At 46.7% G+C, this 14,886-nt stretch overlaps 1 pseudogene; it reads left to right on the forward strand.

Moving 5' to 3' along the window:
• Nucleotides 1-43: 43 nt before the first annotated feature.
• LOC129822393 (BTB/POZ domain-containing adapter for CUL3-mediated RhoA degradation protein 2-like) lies at nt 44-11,147 on the forward strand (annotated as a pseudogene).
• The last annotated feature ends 3,739 nt before the right edge of the window (nt 11,148-14,886 follow it).

Genomic DNA, 14,886 nt, shown 5'->3' on the forward strand with positions numbered 1-14,886 from the left:
AGGAAACTTTTATGTAGTCGGGAAAGTTATTTATCGTCGTTGCCTTGTAAATATTGACAATTGTAGGTGGCGTACATAAAATAGCTTTTAATGTACTAACGAACACCTGTTCAACAAACTAATTATCCCAAGAGAAAGACGGCGTGGGTGAGTATCTAGAAAGTTAGCTAACGTTAGTTTTTGCCTGGGGTGGCAAGGAGAAAAGCCAGTAAACCACACATTTGACTCGTTATCTTTCAAATTCGGTTTGAAACGTTAGCTAGTTATTATACACTAGGACAACGTCATTCAAGTTTGTCTCAATGTTTTTAAATTTGTACTTGACAAATTATATCTGGCTAACAATAAGTTAGCCAGTACTAGTAACGTTAGTTAGCTAGCAAGCCAACACCACTAGTTAACTAGTATATAGCTCTAGCTGAACTACAGTTTGTGACTCAACCCTATGTGGCATGTTAGCGTTATCTCATAATTATATGTTGTACAGACGTTTTAGGCCTAATTTTAGTTGTCACAAATTGTACTACGTATTAGGACATATGCCATGACAGTTCCATAGCAGTAGCCATATGTGGAATGGTTTGATATCACAATACATCACTTCCTCTGCTGGTTGGAATTACACTACTGCAGCCATCTGAATCAAAGTTCCCCAGAGACAGACTGACTTCCTCTGGTATGCAACGTTTTTGGGGACATTCTACCAAATACGCCATCACTAGGCAGCTTCCACCCTGTTACGTAACCCTGCACCTTAGAGGCTGCTGCCACATATATGTAGACTTGAAATGTAACCTTTATTTAAGGTCAAATCACTTGCCACTTTAATAATGGAACACTTGTCACTTTAATAATGTTTACATATTTTTGCTTTACTCATCTCATGTGTATATACTGTATTCTATTCTACAGTATTGCTCATCCTAATATTTATATATTCCTTAATTCCATTATTTTACTTTTAGGTTGTGTGTATTGTTGTGTATTGTTAGATATTACTTGTTAGATATTACTGCACTGTTGGAGCTAGAAATGCAAGCATTTCGCTACACCCGCAATAACATCTGCTAAACATGTGTATGTGACAAATAAAATTTCATTTGATTTGAAAAAAGACAGACGCACACACACACAGTGTTGTGGGCCCAGCTAAATTCCATGCTAGGGGAAATGGGAGAGGGAGATACTGATTGGGTGGGTGGCTTCCTCCCTCCATTGTGTTCACAATGTTCTCGACTACTGGTGTTTTTAAGTATGACCGCATTGGCCAGAGCAACTCCTCTCTAATTTCAGTCAATGACTATAAATCAAGGTTTCAGATTTCATTCCTTTCAGAGGGACATTGTCCCAACTGTCACCTTGTTAGTCTGTCATCTCAGCACAGGCCAGAGGATTGAGGTTTTTGCTGTACTTTTCTATTGCCTCCCCTCCACCAGGTATGATCTGCCTGGCCAGTGAAAGGCTGTGGCGGCCCCCCCCCCCCCCCCAGTAGCTGTTACCGCGGCGGGGGACATCAGGACCTCCATCTGCAGGGTGGTCATCTACCTTCAGAGGGACATGTCCGGGGACAGCTGCCAGCTCCCACTGCACCGGCTATGCCTCCAAACCCAGGTCACATCCACTGGCTCCCAAGCCATTAGACCTTCCCGTGAAGGTATACATGGAATAGTGGGCAATCAGGGCAGCGGTCAGTTATGAATGAATGTGCCAATATCCTCTGTGTTTATGTAGGCTATACAGTGTGCTAGGCTGACTGCATACACTTACACATCATACACATTAAAAACAATATTTGAAATGCTTATATGGTGATGCCAAAGAAACATTTTCATCCTTGAATAAACAATAAAGTTATATTATATTCTCCCCCTCCACAGCCTCCCAGATGGCGTGTCCCAAGTCCAAGACGTGCAGCTACAGAGCGGCGGTGGGCCTGGGTAACAAGTATGTGCGTCTAAACGTAGGGGGGACCCTGTTCTACACCACGCTGCAGGTGCTCACCAGGCAGGACTCCATGCTGAAGGCGAGAAATACCATTTAGATGTACAGGCCCCATGGCAGACATATCATCAGCAATGATTACAAATACCATTTAGATGTACAGGCCCCATGGCAGGCATATCATCAGCAATGATTACAAATACCGTTTAGATGTACAGGCCCCATGGCAGGCATATAATCAGAAAGATACACAGAACTGCACTGCTCTAAAAATCTGATTGGAATTGACCGTTGCCTTTCACTTGCCTTGCATGTGCCTGTCCAGGCTGGATCTTGATAGATCGCAGTGGGAAGCACTTTGGCTCCATCCTGACGTACCTGCGGGAGGAAGCGGTCACCTTTCCCCCTGGCAGGCAGGGGGCTCTAGAGCTGCTGGCAGAGGCCAAGTATTATCTCATCCAGGGTCTGGTGGAGCTGTGCCAGGGAGGCCTGCAGGTCAGTGACACAGAGAGATGTGTGTCCCAAATGGAACCATATTCCCTACATAGTGCACTACTTTTGACCAGGGCCCGTAGGATTCTGGATGAAAGCAATGCACTACATAGGGGAATAGAGTGCCATTTGGAATGCAGGCTGTGTTGTAGGAGTGTGTTGCCCTCACTACTGATCCAACCTACAGCTTTACTAGATCCTAGATCTGTGCATGAAGGCAACAGACTGTACAGTAATGTAATGCGTGTTTGTTTGCTGCCGACTTGAACATGATTTACGCTCCACAGATTTCTTCCTCATGTTGTGATATTTGACTTGCTTTGGACCAGGGTGTCTACTGTGTTAGTGGCTGTAGGACAACAATACTGTTTTGTTTTACCATCTGTGTCAGTCAGGGCTGGCACAATTACCGTTATAACCCACGATTATGGATTACAATAAAAATAACCGTCATAAAGAGAGAAAAAAATTATCTGTTTGTTTTTTGACTGAACAGCTGACTGAAGACCGGACGGCCAGGGATTTGTGTGGTTGAGTCCGTTTCAGCCGTAACATGGACTCTTAACAACGTGATGAAACTTTGTTACTCCTTGTTGAAACAAGCGAACAAGTCTTTGGTTGCCTAGGCAACGCCCCCCGCAATGCAGCAGCAACACACATAGAATGAATAGAACGGGAATGGAACCTCTAACCCTGGCAATTTGACTGGTTAACTCATGGGTACCCTCACAATGGCTGCCTGATATTGTTCATTGACATGATGTTAACTGATGTGACTCATGCAATGGAATGTGTTTTTTGTAATATCAGTTGAGTTGAATCAACAAATCACAAATCACTACTTTTTACCCGGGCCCCTAGTGAACACTATTGGAAACGGGATACCTAGACAGTTGCACAACTGAATGCATTCAACTGAAATGTGATGTGCGGGGGCTGCCTTAATCAACGTCCACATCATTGGTGGCCAGGGAGCAGTTGTTGTTTGGGCTTTAACTGCTCAGGGCAGAATAGTGAATATATCCCACCTAGTTGGCTTCGGGGGATTCGAACCAGCGACCTTTCGGTTACTGGTCCAACGCTCTTAACTGCTAGGCTACCTGCTGCCCGCTAGGATGCCATTTAGGATGCAGGCTGTGTCAGTGTGATAGATGTTCATTGGAATGCATGGCATTCAGTATTTTGGACTAGCCAAGGTACTAATGGGAGGTTCTGCTGTCTCCATGGTGACAGTGGGCAATGATACATGGGGTAAAGAGATAAATCGAACCCAACCAAAACAATGGAAACACTTGGGAGAAATACACTATGTTGAGGTACAAATCGGTAGGTAATATTTGTATGGATGCCAACCCCAATACATTTTCATGTCATCGTCACCAATCAACGACATTACAGTTAAACTAGTTTTTTTAACTACCACTACTGATTTCTGTATGCTAGCTAAGCTACCAGTTTATACGAACAGGTGTTAGCATTTAGCAGTCACTTCTTCTAAACCTGAAAAGTGGAAACAGACAAATATATCCAAATTGGACTTCAGTTACCACATTGTGGGCCTGTTACAATACATCAATCATGTCGGATACGACGAATATCCAGTTTGTTAGATCAGATTTGTTGAATCCAATCCGGTGTCCTCCTTCTATCCTCCACGGTCTGCGATCCATTAACCTATAGATGTGGTAAAGAGGTTATATTCCACTATCCACTAACCCTAACTCATACAGTCCAATAGAATATAGGTTATATTCCACTATCCACTAACCCTAACTCATACAGTCCAATAGAATATAGGTTATATTCCACTAACCCTAACTCATACAGTCCAATGGAATATAGGTTATATTCCACTAACCCTAACTCATACAGTCCAATAGGTTATATTCCACTATCCACTAACCTTAACTCATACAGTCCAATAGAATATAGGTTATATTCCACTATCCACTAACCCTAACTCATACAGTCCAATAGGTTATATTCCACTATCCACTAACCCTAACTCATACAGTCCAATAGAATATAGGTTATATTTCACTATCCACTAACCCTAACTCATACAGTCCAATAGAATATAGGTTATATTCCACTGACCACTAACCCTAACTCATACAGTCCAATAGAATATAGGTTATATTCCACTATCCACTAACCCTAACTCACACAGCCCAATAGAATATAGGTTATATTCCACTATCCACTAACCCTAACTCATACAGTCCAATAGGTTATATTCCACTATCCACTAACCCTAACTCATACAGTCCAATAGAATATAGGTTATATTCCACTATCCACCAACCCTAACTCACACAGCCCAATAGAATATAGGTTATATTCCACTATCCACTAACATTAACTCACACAGCCCAATAGAATATAGGTTATATTCCACTATCCACTAACCCTAACACCAGCTTTGTCAGGAGGAATGGGCCAAAATTCTCCCAACTTATTTTGGGAAGCTTGTGGAAGGCTACCCGAAACCAAGTTAAACAATGTAAAGGCAATGCTACCAAATACTAATTGAGTGAATGTAAACTTATGACCCACGGGGAATGTGATGAAAGAAATAAAAGCTGAGATAAATCTTTCTCTCTACTATTATTCTGACATTTCACATTCTTAAAATAAAGTGGTAATCCTAATTGACCTAAAACAGGGATTTTTTACTAGGATTAAATATCAGAAATTGTGAAGATCTAAGTTTAAATGTGTTTGGCTAAGGTGTATGTAAACTTCCGACTTCAACTGTAGGATATATTCCAATATCCACTATCCCTAACGTTAGGACGTTAGAGATAGTGGATATTGGAATATCTGCATTCTGCGGTCTGCATTCCATTGAACTCTTTACCACATCTATGCTAAGGAGTCTTGAATCAATACCACGTTGAATTCATATTTCATGTTGTTCTGGAAAAAGAGGGAAGCGCCCACTACCAAATTATGGCTCAGCGAATTGGCAAACACTGTACACTTAGAAAGGATTAGATATATTCTGAACAATAAATTATTAACATTTGATCAGATCTGGCAGCCTTTCCTCTCTTACATGGACCATTCGGCGCTGTGAATTTGTACTTTTTAACGCACTCTCCATTGTAACATTTTAATCCACCTCTGGGCAGCACGTGCTGGCACCGCCACCCGAGCAGCGGGGAGGGATATAAGGGGAAGGGATAAAGGGGGGGAATAAGGGGGGGGTGACACCCACCCTCTTTCTTTCTACCTGTCCTTGTTTTGTAATAATTGTTTTGTACCCAGAACTCTGGATCTTTTTATTTCTGTCTGCTCTTTTATGTTTAGTTAAAAATTGTATACCTGCCTTTCATACCTATACACCATTCCTGTGTGTGTTCAATAAAAATATTTGAACAGAATTCATATTTCATTCATGTCATGTCCTCTTTTTTTTTTAATGACAGATAGCCGATGTCACTAAACGGTTTATGAGTCCATAATTTTCAGATTGGAATATACTTCTTAAAGGCTTATATTATTACATCTTGGAGTAAGTCTTTTAAGATTGAAATGATAGAGCATTGTAAGAGTCACTCAACCTCAAAGAGATTTTATTTTATTTTATTTTTTACATTGTTTAGTGGTAGAGTTTAGTGAATACAAGTTTCAACATAATCTTTACACTCTTCTGTGTCAGGCGTGAGGGTTCATGTCAGGCGTGAGGGTTCATGTCAGGCGTGAGGGTTCATGTCAGGCGTGAGGGTTCATGTCAGGCGTGAGGGTTCATGTCAGGCGTGAGGGCTCATTTGCGGTCCGTTCCAGTTCCGTGAGCATGCTTCAGTCAGTAAAGTCACCTCCTGACCTGACTGACTTGTTCAAATGGAGTTTACTTGAGCCTCGCTATATATCCTGACTAGAGGTCGACCGATTATGATTTTTCAACACCGATACCGATTATTGGATTACCACGATACCTATTAATCGTCCAATTAAAAATATATATACATATATTTATATATATATATTTGTAATAATGACAATTACAACAATACTAAATGAACACTTTTATTTTAACTTAATATAATACATAAATAAAAATCCATTTAGTCTCGCATAAATAATGAAAAATGTTCAATTTGGTTTAAATAATGCAAAAACAGTGTTGGATAAGAAAGTAAAAGTGCAATATGTGCCATGTAAGAAAGCTAATGTTTAAATTCCTTGCTCAGAACATGAGAACATATGAAAGCTGGTGGTTCCTTTTAACATGAGTCTTCAATATTCCCAGTTAAGAAGTTTTAGGTTGTAGTTATTATAGGACTATTTCTCTCCATACCATTTTTATTTCATATACCTTTGACTATAGACTGGCAATACTATAGTGCCTATAAGAACATCCAAATCTCGGGAGTTGACAGGCTTGAAGTCATAAACAGCGCTGTGCTTCAAGCATTGCTAAGAGCTGCTGGCAAACGCAGGAAAGTGCTGTTTGAATGAATGCTTACGAGCCTGCTGCTGCCTACCACCGCTCAGACTGCTCTATCAAATATCAAATCATAGACTTAATATAATAAACACACAGAAATACGAGCCTTAGGTCATTAATATGGTCAAATCCAGAAACTATCATTTCGAAAACAAAACGTTTATTATTTCAGTGAAATACGGAACCGTTCCGTATTTTATCGAATGGGTGGAATCCATAAGTCTAAATATTGCTGTTACATTGCACAACCTTCAATGTTATGTCATAATTACGTAAAACTCTGGCAAATTAATTACAGTCTTTATTAGGAAGAAATGGTCTTCACACAGTTCGCAACGAGCCAGGCGGCCCAAACTGCTGCATATACCCTGACTCTGCTTGTACAGAACACAAGAGAAGTGACACAATTTCCCTAATTAATATTGCCTGCTAACATGAATTTTTTTTAACTAAATATACTTGTGTATTGATTTTAAGAAAGGCATTGATGTTTATGGTTAGGTACATTGGTGCCACGACAGTGCTTGTTTTCGCGAATGCGCTTGTTAAATCACCAGCCGTTTGAGAAGTAGGCTGTGATTCGATGATGAATCAACAGGCACCGCATTGATTATTTGCAACGCAGGACAAGCTAGTTAAACTAGTAATATCATCAGCCATGTGTAGTTAACTAGTGATTATGTTAAGATTGATTGTTTTTTTATAAGATACGTTTAATGCTAGCTAACAACTTACCTTACCTCCTTGCTGCGCTCGTGTAACAGGTGGTCAGCCTGCCACGCAGTCTCCTCGTGGAGTGCAATATAATCGGCCATAATCGGCATCCAAAAATGCAGATTACCGATTGTTATGAAAACTCGAAATCGGCCTTAATTAATCGGCCATTCCGATTTAATCGGTCGACCTCTCGTCCTGACATGCAGCCTTGGCATTGTTCAGCAGCACAGAGCCGGTGAGAGTGGAACCAGACATTGTTTAGACTGGTTCAGGTCCTCTTTTTCTCTTATCTACTATATAACAGCCTGCCTGTGGTGTCTGTTTTGATTAACAGGACCAGAAGGAGCAGTGTCTGTGTGTAATCCCTGTTGTCACCTCTGCCAAGGAGGAAGAGAGACTGATTCAGGCCTGCCCCAAGCCTGTAGTGAAGCTGCTGTACAGCAGAAGCAACAACAAGTACTCCTATACTAGGTGAGCTACTAGAATATATAGTGCCTTACAAAATGGCAGCCCTATGCTTGTTCTGTTGTTTGGAGAGTCAATAATAGGTAATGACTGCTGGTAAGTGCTTAGTGAGGGCCTCTAATGTCAAGTAATCGTTATGTACTCTGTGTTGACAATGGAATGCTGTACCTCCTGATCCATGGGTTGTATTCCTCCACAGTAACTCAGGCGACAACCCGTTGACCCGCGGGATGTAATTCCTCCACAGTAACTCAGGCGACAACCCGTTGACCCGCGGGATGTAATTCCTCCACAGTAACTCAGGCGACAACCCGTTGACCCGCGGGATGTAATTCCTCCACAGTAACTCAGGCGACAACCTGTTTACCCGCGGGATTTAATTCCTCCACAGTAACTCAGACGACAACTTGTTGACCCGCGGGATGTAATTCCTCCACAGTAACTCAGGCGACAACCCGTTGACCCGCGGGATGTAATTCCTCCACAGTAACTCAGGCGACAACTTGTTGACCCGCGGGATGTAATTCCTCCACAGTAACTCAGGCGACAACCCGTTGACCCGCGGGATGTAATTCCTCCACAGTAACTCAGGCGACAACCCGTTGACCCGCGGGATGTAATTCCTCCACAGTAACTCAGGCGACAACCTGTTGACCCGCGGGATGTAATTCCTCCACAGTAACTCAGACGACAACCTGTTGAGGAACATTGAGCTGTTTGACAAGCTGTCTCTGAGCTACAATGGCCGTGTTCTCTTCATCAAGGACGTGATCGGTGACGAGATTTGCTGCTGGTCGTTCTACGGACAGGGACGCAAACTGGCAGAGGTCTGCTGCACCTCCATAGTCTACGCCACGGAGAGAAAACAGACCAAGGTTGGTTAGGGGTTTTACACACACACACACACACACTCACTCACTCACTCACTCACTCACTCACTCACTCACTCACTCACTCTTTCTTTCTTATTTGTTCATGGCAGTCCATCGTTGCTGACACAGACACACTATCTTTTGTACTGTAGCTAATCTTTATGTTGACCCTGTCCGTCCGTCTCTTTATCACAGTTGGAGTTTCCAGAGGCCAGGATCTATGAGGAGACCCTGAACGCTTTGCTTTATGAGACACTTCCTGTCCCTGACGACTCCCTATTGGAGGCCACACGCCGTCGACACGCCCACAGTCACACCCACTGTGGTTTCCACAACGAGGAGGAGGAAGGCCACGCCCACTCTGGGGTAGACCTTAGGCGCCGCATCCACGTCAAGAGGTACAGCACCTACGACGACCGGCTGCCGGGACACTAAGGATGCATCTCAAATTGCACCGTTTCCAATATGGTGTACTACTTTTGACCCGGGCTCTATATAGGAAATAAGGGTATGTAGGGTTTATATAGGAAATAGGGGCAGATAGGGCTCTATATAGGAAATAGGGGCCCATAGGGCTCTGGTTAAATGTAGAGAATAATGTGCCGTTTTTGACGAAGCCTATCTAACCACAGAGGAGGAAACTGGTTCCCTGCTGACCGGCCGCTGGGACACTAAGTATACGTCTCAAGTGACGCCCTTTGTAGTGCACTACCATTCGAACCCTCATCTCCCTGTCAGTTACCTCTCAGTGAGAGCCTCAAAATGTGTTTAATGATTCATCAAACCTATCTGCACTAATTACTGTTACTCTGCAGCCTTTGGTGAGAGTGAGGGATGGCTCCCAAAAGGCACCCTATTCCCCATCCTATACCCATAAGGCTCTGTTCAAAAGTAGTGTATAATGTAGGGGAACGGGTGCCATCTAACCACTCCCTACTGACCAGCCACTGGGACACCTAAGGCGTCTGCATGCTTCCCATCTAAAACTGTTCAGAAACAGTTTGTGTATAATATTATAATAACATTTTGTGAAGTTTTTTTGTTGTTGTTTTGGACTTTGTCAAGTTTTTTTTTTTTCAGCTTTTCGTGCACACACACACACAAACAAGCAAACAAACAAATTCTCGAGGCAAGCCGAAATCTGTAGCTGATGTCTACACCCCTTTTGTCGGTGATTGGTCAACAGTAGGGATTCTGCAATGAAGTGTTTTTATTGTCGTTCAACAAGAGACGACTAGTTTTCGTGCCCATTTCTTCACTTGAGAAATACTGCACCAAACATCTTAGTTAGATGTAAAATTGCGCGACTAAGATCTCTGCAAGACGTCAAAATGAATGACAATCTATGAAATCTATCAGATGAATTCTGACTATTTTGAGGAAGTGTATTCTGGCTACGTCATCTCAATATGGACAAACTGTACTATTGCCACTTTTTTCAAGGGAGTGTGTGAGCACACTTGTTTGCCTACGGCTAGGCGCCAGCCGAACTGTAGCATGCTGACGCCTTAAGGATGTATCCCATCTAACCACAGAGGAGGAAACTGGTTCCCGCTGGCTCTTCACTTATTCACTACACCCACTGCTGAAGCACTGGTGTTGTTGGCCCCAAAATGGCCTTGGGCACAAAATGGCTGCCATGCTGCATCACCCTGGTGCCTGACAGACTTTGTCGATGGAAAACTCGTGATTTTAAATGTTGAGGTGCTTATGCTATTTCTCCTTTTATTTTATATAGAACTCTCTTCTTCACAACACAATCAAATCTGTGTTCATACAATCAAAATTGCAACTTCAAATCAGTGTCGATGAAGGGGGCCAGACCGGTTAAAGATGGCTTTTTAAACCTTGAGACAATTGAGACATGGATTGTGTATATGTGCCATTCAGAGGGTGAATGGGCAAGACAAACGATTTAAGTGCCTTTGAACGGGGTATGGTAGTAGGTGCCAGGCCCATCCAGCCAACTTGACACAACTATGGGAAGCATTGGAGTCAATATCGACCAGCATCCCTGAGGAATGCTTTCATCTCATTGTAGAGTCCATACTCCCAACAAATTGAGGCTGTTCTGAGAACAAAAAAAAGGGTGTGCAAATCAATATTGGGAAGGCGTTCCTAATGTTTGGTCTACTCAGCGTAGGTAGCCATCAGACTTATAGATGGTTATATGTACATTTATTATACAGTTATCAACTTTTTTTGTGTGGGGGGGGGGGGGGGATTGTGACAAGTTCAAGGACCAGCAAATGTATCAAAATCAACTGTCGTAGCCCTTTCGCCTTCTGTGAATAGACAAGGAAGACTGTGAATGTTTTTTTGTGTGTATATTTATAGTTTTGAGAGTTTCTCATATCACAATGTTGACATATAATCATGCGTAAGACTTTTTCATGAAAATTAACTCGAGGGATACATTCAACGATGTCTATAAATATCTCATTCCCAGATACTTGGGCCGGGTGCAGTAGCCCTGGGATCATGTTAATGAATGGCAGGTCATTCTTATTAAACAGTTTTAATAAGGTATTCACTGAAGACATTTTCTCCTTCACACTTTTAAGGGAGTGCCTCACTCTCTAACGTGTTTTAATGCAGTCGAATCTTTATTCATTTATTTTCACCTGGTTTTCCATAATAAAATTGGTTTCAAATAGCCCAGTCTTTGTGTAACAGGATACACTGTGCTGCTTAGCAGTATTCCTTCCTTTCTCACAACATCATTGCAGGTACTTGATCTTGCACCCTCTGCCTCATCAACACATTTGACGTCCCTGCTTGAGAACGTACTAACTAGTTGCGTCACCCAAAGAAATGATCCAATTCAATGGCACTATTGACAACATTTCAAGCTGTGGGGTGAGTTTATCCAATACAATCTGACACCGTTACATCTGTCCATATTCCACTGGAACCAGTGGAGGGAAGCAATGGGCGTGGTTCTGGGACCAGTGGAGGGAAGCAACGGGCGTGGTTCTGGAACCAGTGGAGGGAAGCAATGGGCGTGGTTCTGGGACCAGTGGAGGGAAGCAACGGGCGTGGTTCTGGGACCAGTGGAGGGAAGCAACGGGCGTGGTTCTGGGACCAGTGGAGGGAAGCAACGGGCGTGGTTCTGGGACCAGTGGAGGGAAGCAACGGGCGTGGTTCTGGGACCAGTGGAGGGAAGCAACGGGCGTGGTTCTGGGACCAGTGGAGGGAAGCAACGGGCGTGGTTCTGGGACCTGTGGAGGGAAGCAACGGGCGTGGTTCTGGAACCAGTGGAGGGAAGCAACGGGCGTGGTTCTGGAACCAGTGGAGGGAAGCAACGGACGTGGTTCTGGAACCAGTGGAGGGAAGCAACGGGCGTGGTTCTGGGACCAGTGGAGGGAAGCAACGGGCGTGGTTCTGGAACCAGTGGAGGGAAGCAACGGGCGTGGTTCTGGGACCAGTGGAGGGAAGCAACGGGCGTGGTTCTGGGACCAGTGGAGGGAAGCAACGGGCGTGGTTCTGGAACCAGTGGAGGGAAGCAACGGGCGTGGTTCTGGGACCTGTGGAGGGAAGCAACGGGCGTGGTTCTGGGACCAGTGGAGGGAAGCAACGGGCGTGGTTCTGGGACCAGTGGAGGGAAGCAACGGGCGTGGTTCTGGGACCAGTGGAGGGAAGCAACGGGCGTGGTTCTGGGACCAGTGGAGGGAAGCAACGGGCGTGGTTCTGGGACCAGTGGAGGGAAGCAACGGGCGTGGTTCTGGGACCAGTGGAGGGAAGCAACGGGCGTGGTTCTGGGACCAGTGGAGGGAAGCAACGGGCGTGGTTCTGGGACCAGTGGAGGGAAGCAACGGGCGTGGTTCTGGAACCAGTGGAGGGAAGCAACGGGCGTGGTTCTGGGACCAGTGGAGGGAAGCAACGGGCGTGGTTCTGGGACCAGTGGAGGGAAGCAACGGGCGTGGTTCTGGAACCAGTGGAGGGAAGCAACGGGCGTGGTTCTGGGACCTGTGGAGGGAAGCAACGGGCGTGGTTCTGGAACCAGTGGAGGGAAGCAACGGGCGTGGTTCTGGAACCAGTGGAGGGAAGCAACGGGCGTGGTTCTGGAACCAGTGGAGGGAAGCAACGGGCGTGGTTCTGGGACCAGTGGAGGGAAGCAACGGGCGTGGTTCTGGAACCAGTGGAGGGAAGCAACGGGCGTGGTTCTGGGACCAGTGGAGGGAAGCAACGGGCGTGGTTCTGGGACCAGTGGAGGGAAGCAACGGGCGTGGTTCTGGGACCAGTGGAGGGAAGCAACGGGCGTGGTTCTGGGACCTGTGGAGGGAAGCAACGGGCGTGGTTCTGGGACCAGTGGAGGGAAGCAACGGGCGTGGTTCTGGGACCAGTGGAGGGAAGCAACGGGCGTGGTTCTGGGACCAGTGGAGGGAAGCAACGGGCGTGGTTCTGGGACCAGTGGAGGGAAGCAACGGGCGTGGTTCTGGAACCAGTGGAGGGAAGCAACGGGCGTGGTTCTGGGACCAGTGGAGGGAAGCAACGGGCGTGGTTCTGGGACCAGTGGAGGGAAGCAACGGGCGTGGTTCTGGGACCAGTGGAGGGAAGCAACGGGCGTGGTTCTGGGACCAGTGGAGGGAAGCAACGGGCGTGGTTCTGGGACCAGTGGAGGGAAGCAACGGGCGTGGTTCTGGGACCAGTGGAGGGAAGCAACGGGCGTGGTTCTGGGACCAGTGGAGGGAAGCAACGGGCGTGGTTCTGGGACCAGTGGAGGGAAGCAACGGGCGTGGTTCTGGGACCTGTGGAGGGAAGCAACGGGCGTGGTTCTGGAACCAGTGGAGGGAAGCAACGGGCGTGGTTCTGGAACCAGTGGAGGGAAGCAACGGGCGTGGTTCTGGAACCAGTGGAGGGAAGCAACGGGCGTGGTTCTGGAACCAGTGGAGGGAAGCAACGGGCGTGGTTCTGGGACCAGTGGAGGGAAGCAACGGGCGTGGTTCTGGGACCAGTGGAGGGAAGCAACGGGCGTGGTTCTGGGACCAGTGGAGGGAAGCAACGGGCGTGGTTCTGGGACCAGTGGAGGGAAGCAACGGGCGTGGTTCTGGGACCAGTGGAGGGAAGCAACGGGCGTGGTTCTGGGACCTGTGGAGGGAAGCAACGGGCGTGGTTCTGGGACCTGTGGAGGGAAGCAACGGGCGTGGTTCTGGGACCAGTGGAGGGAAGCAACGGGCGTGGTTCTGGGACCAGTGGAGGGAAGCAACGGGCGTGGTTCTGGGACCAGTGGAGGGAAGCAACGGGCGTGGTTCTGGAACCAGTGGAGGGAAGCAACGGGCGTGGTTCTGGGACCAGTGGAGGGAAGCAACGGGCGTGGTTCTGGGACCAGTGGAGGGAAGCAACGGGCGTGGTTCTGGGACCAGTGGAGGGAAGCAACGGGCGTGGTTCTGGGACCAGTGGAGGGAAGCAACGGGCGTGGTTCTGGGACCAGTGGAGGGAAGCAACGGGCGTGGTTCTGGGACCAGTGGAGGGAAGCAACGGGCGTGGTTCTGGGACCTGTGGAGGGAAGCAACGGGCGTGGTTCTGGAACCAGTGGAGGGAAGCAACGGGCGTGGTTCTGGAACCAGTGGAGGGAAGCAACGGGCGTGGTTCTGGAACCAGTGGAGGGAAGCAACGGGCGTGGTTCTGGGACCAGTGGAGGGAAGCAACGGGCGTGGTTCTGGAACCAGTGGAGGGAAGCAACGGGCGTGGTTCTGGGACCAGTGGAGGGAAGCAACGGGCGTGGTTCTGGGACCAGTGGAGGGAAGCAACGGGCGTGGTTCTGGGACCAGTGGAGGGAAGCAACGGGCGTGGTTCTGGGACCTGTGGAGGGAAGCAACGGGCGTGGTTCTGGGACCTGTGGAGGGAAGCAACGGGCGTGGTTCTGGGACCAGTGGAGGGAAGCAACGGGCGTGGTTCTGGGACCAGTGGAGGGAAGCAACGGGCGTGGTTCTGGGACCAGTG

The sequence above is a fragment of the Salvelinus fontinalis genome, chromosome 24, assembly GCF_029448725.1.
Source record: "Salvelinus fontinalis isolate EN_2023a chromosome 24, ASM2944872v1, whole genome shotgun sequence".
NCBI lineage: Eukaryota > Metazoa > Chordata > Actinopteri > Salmoniformes > Salmonidae > Salvelinus > Salvelinus fontinalis.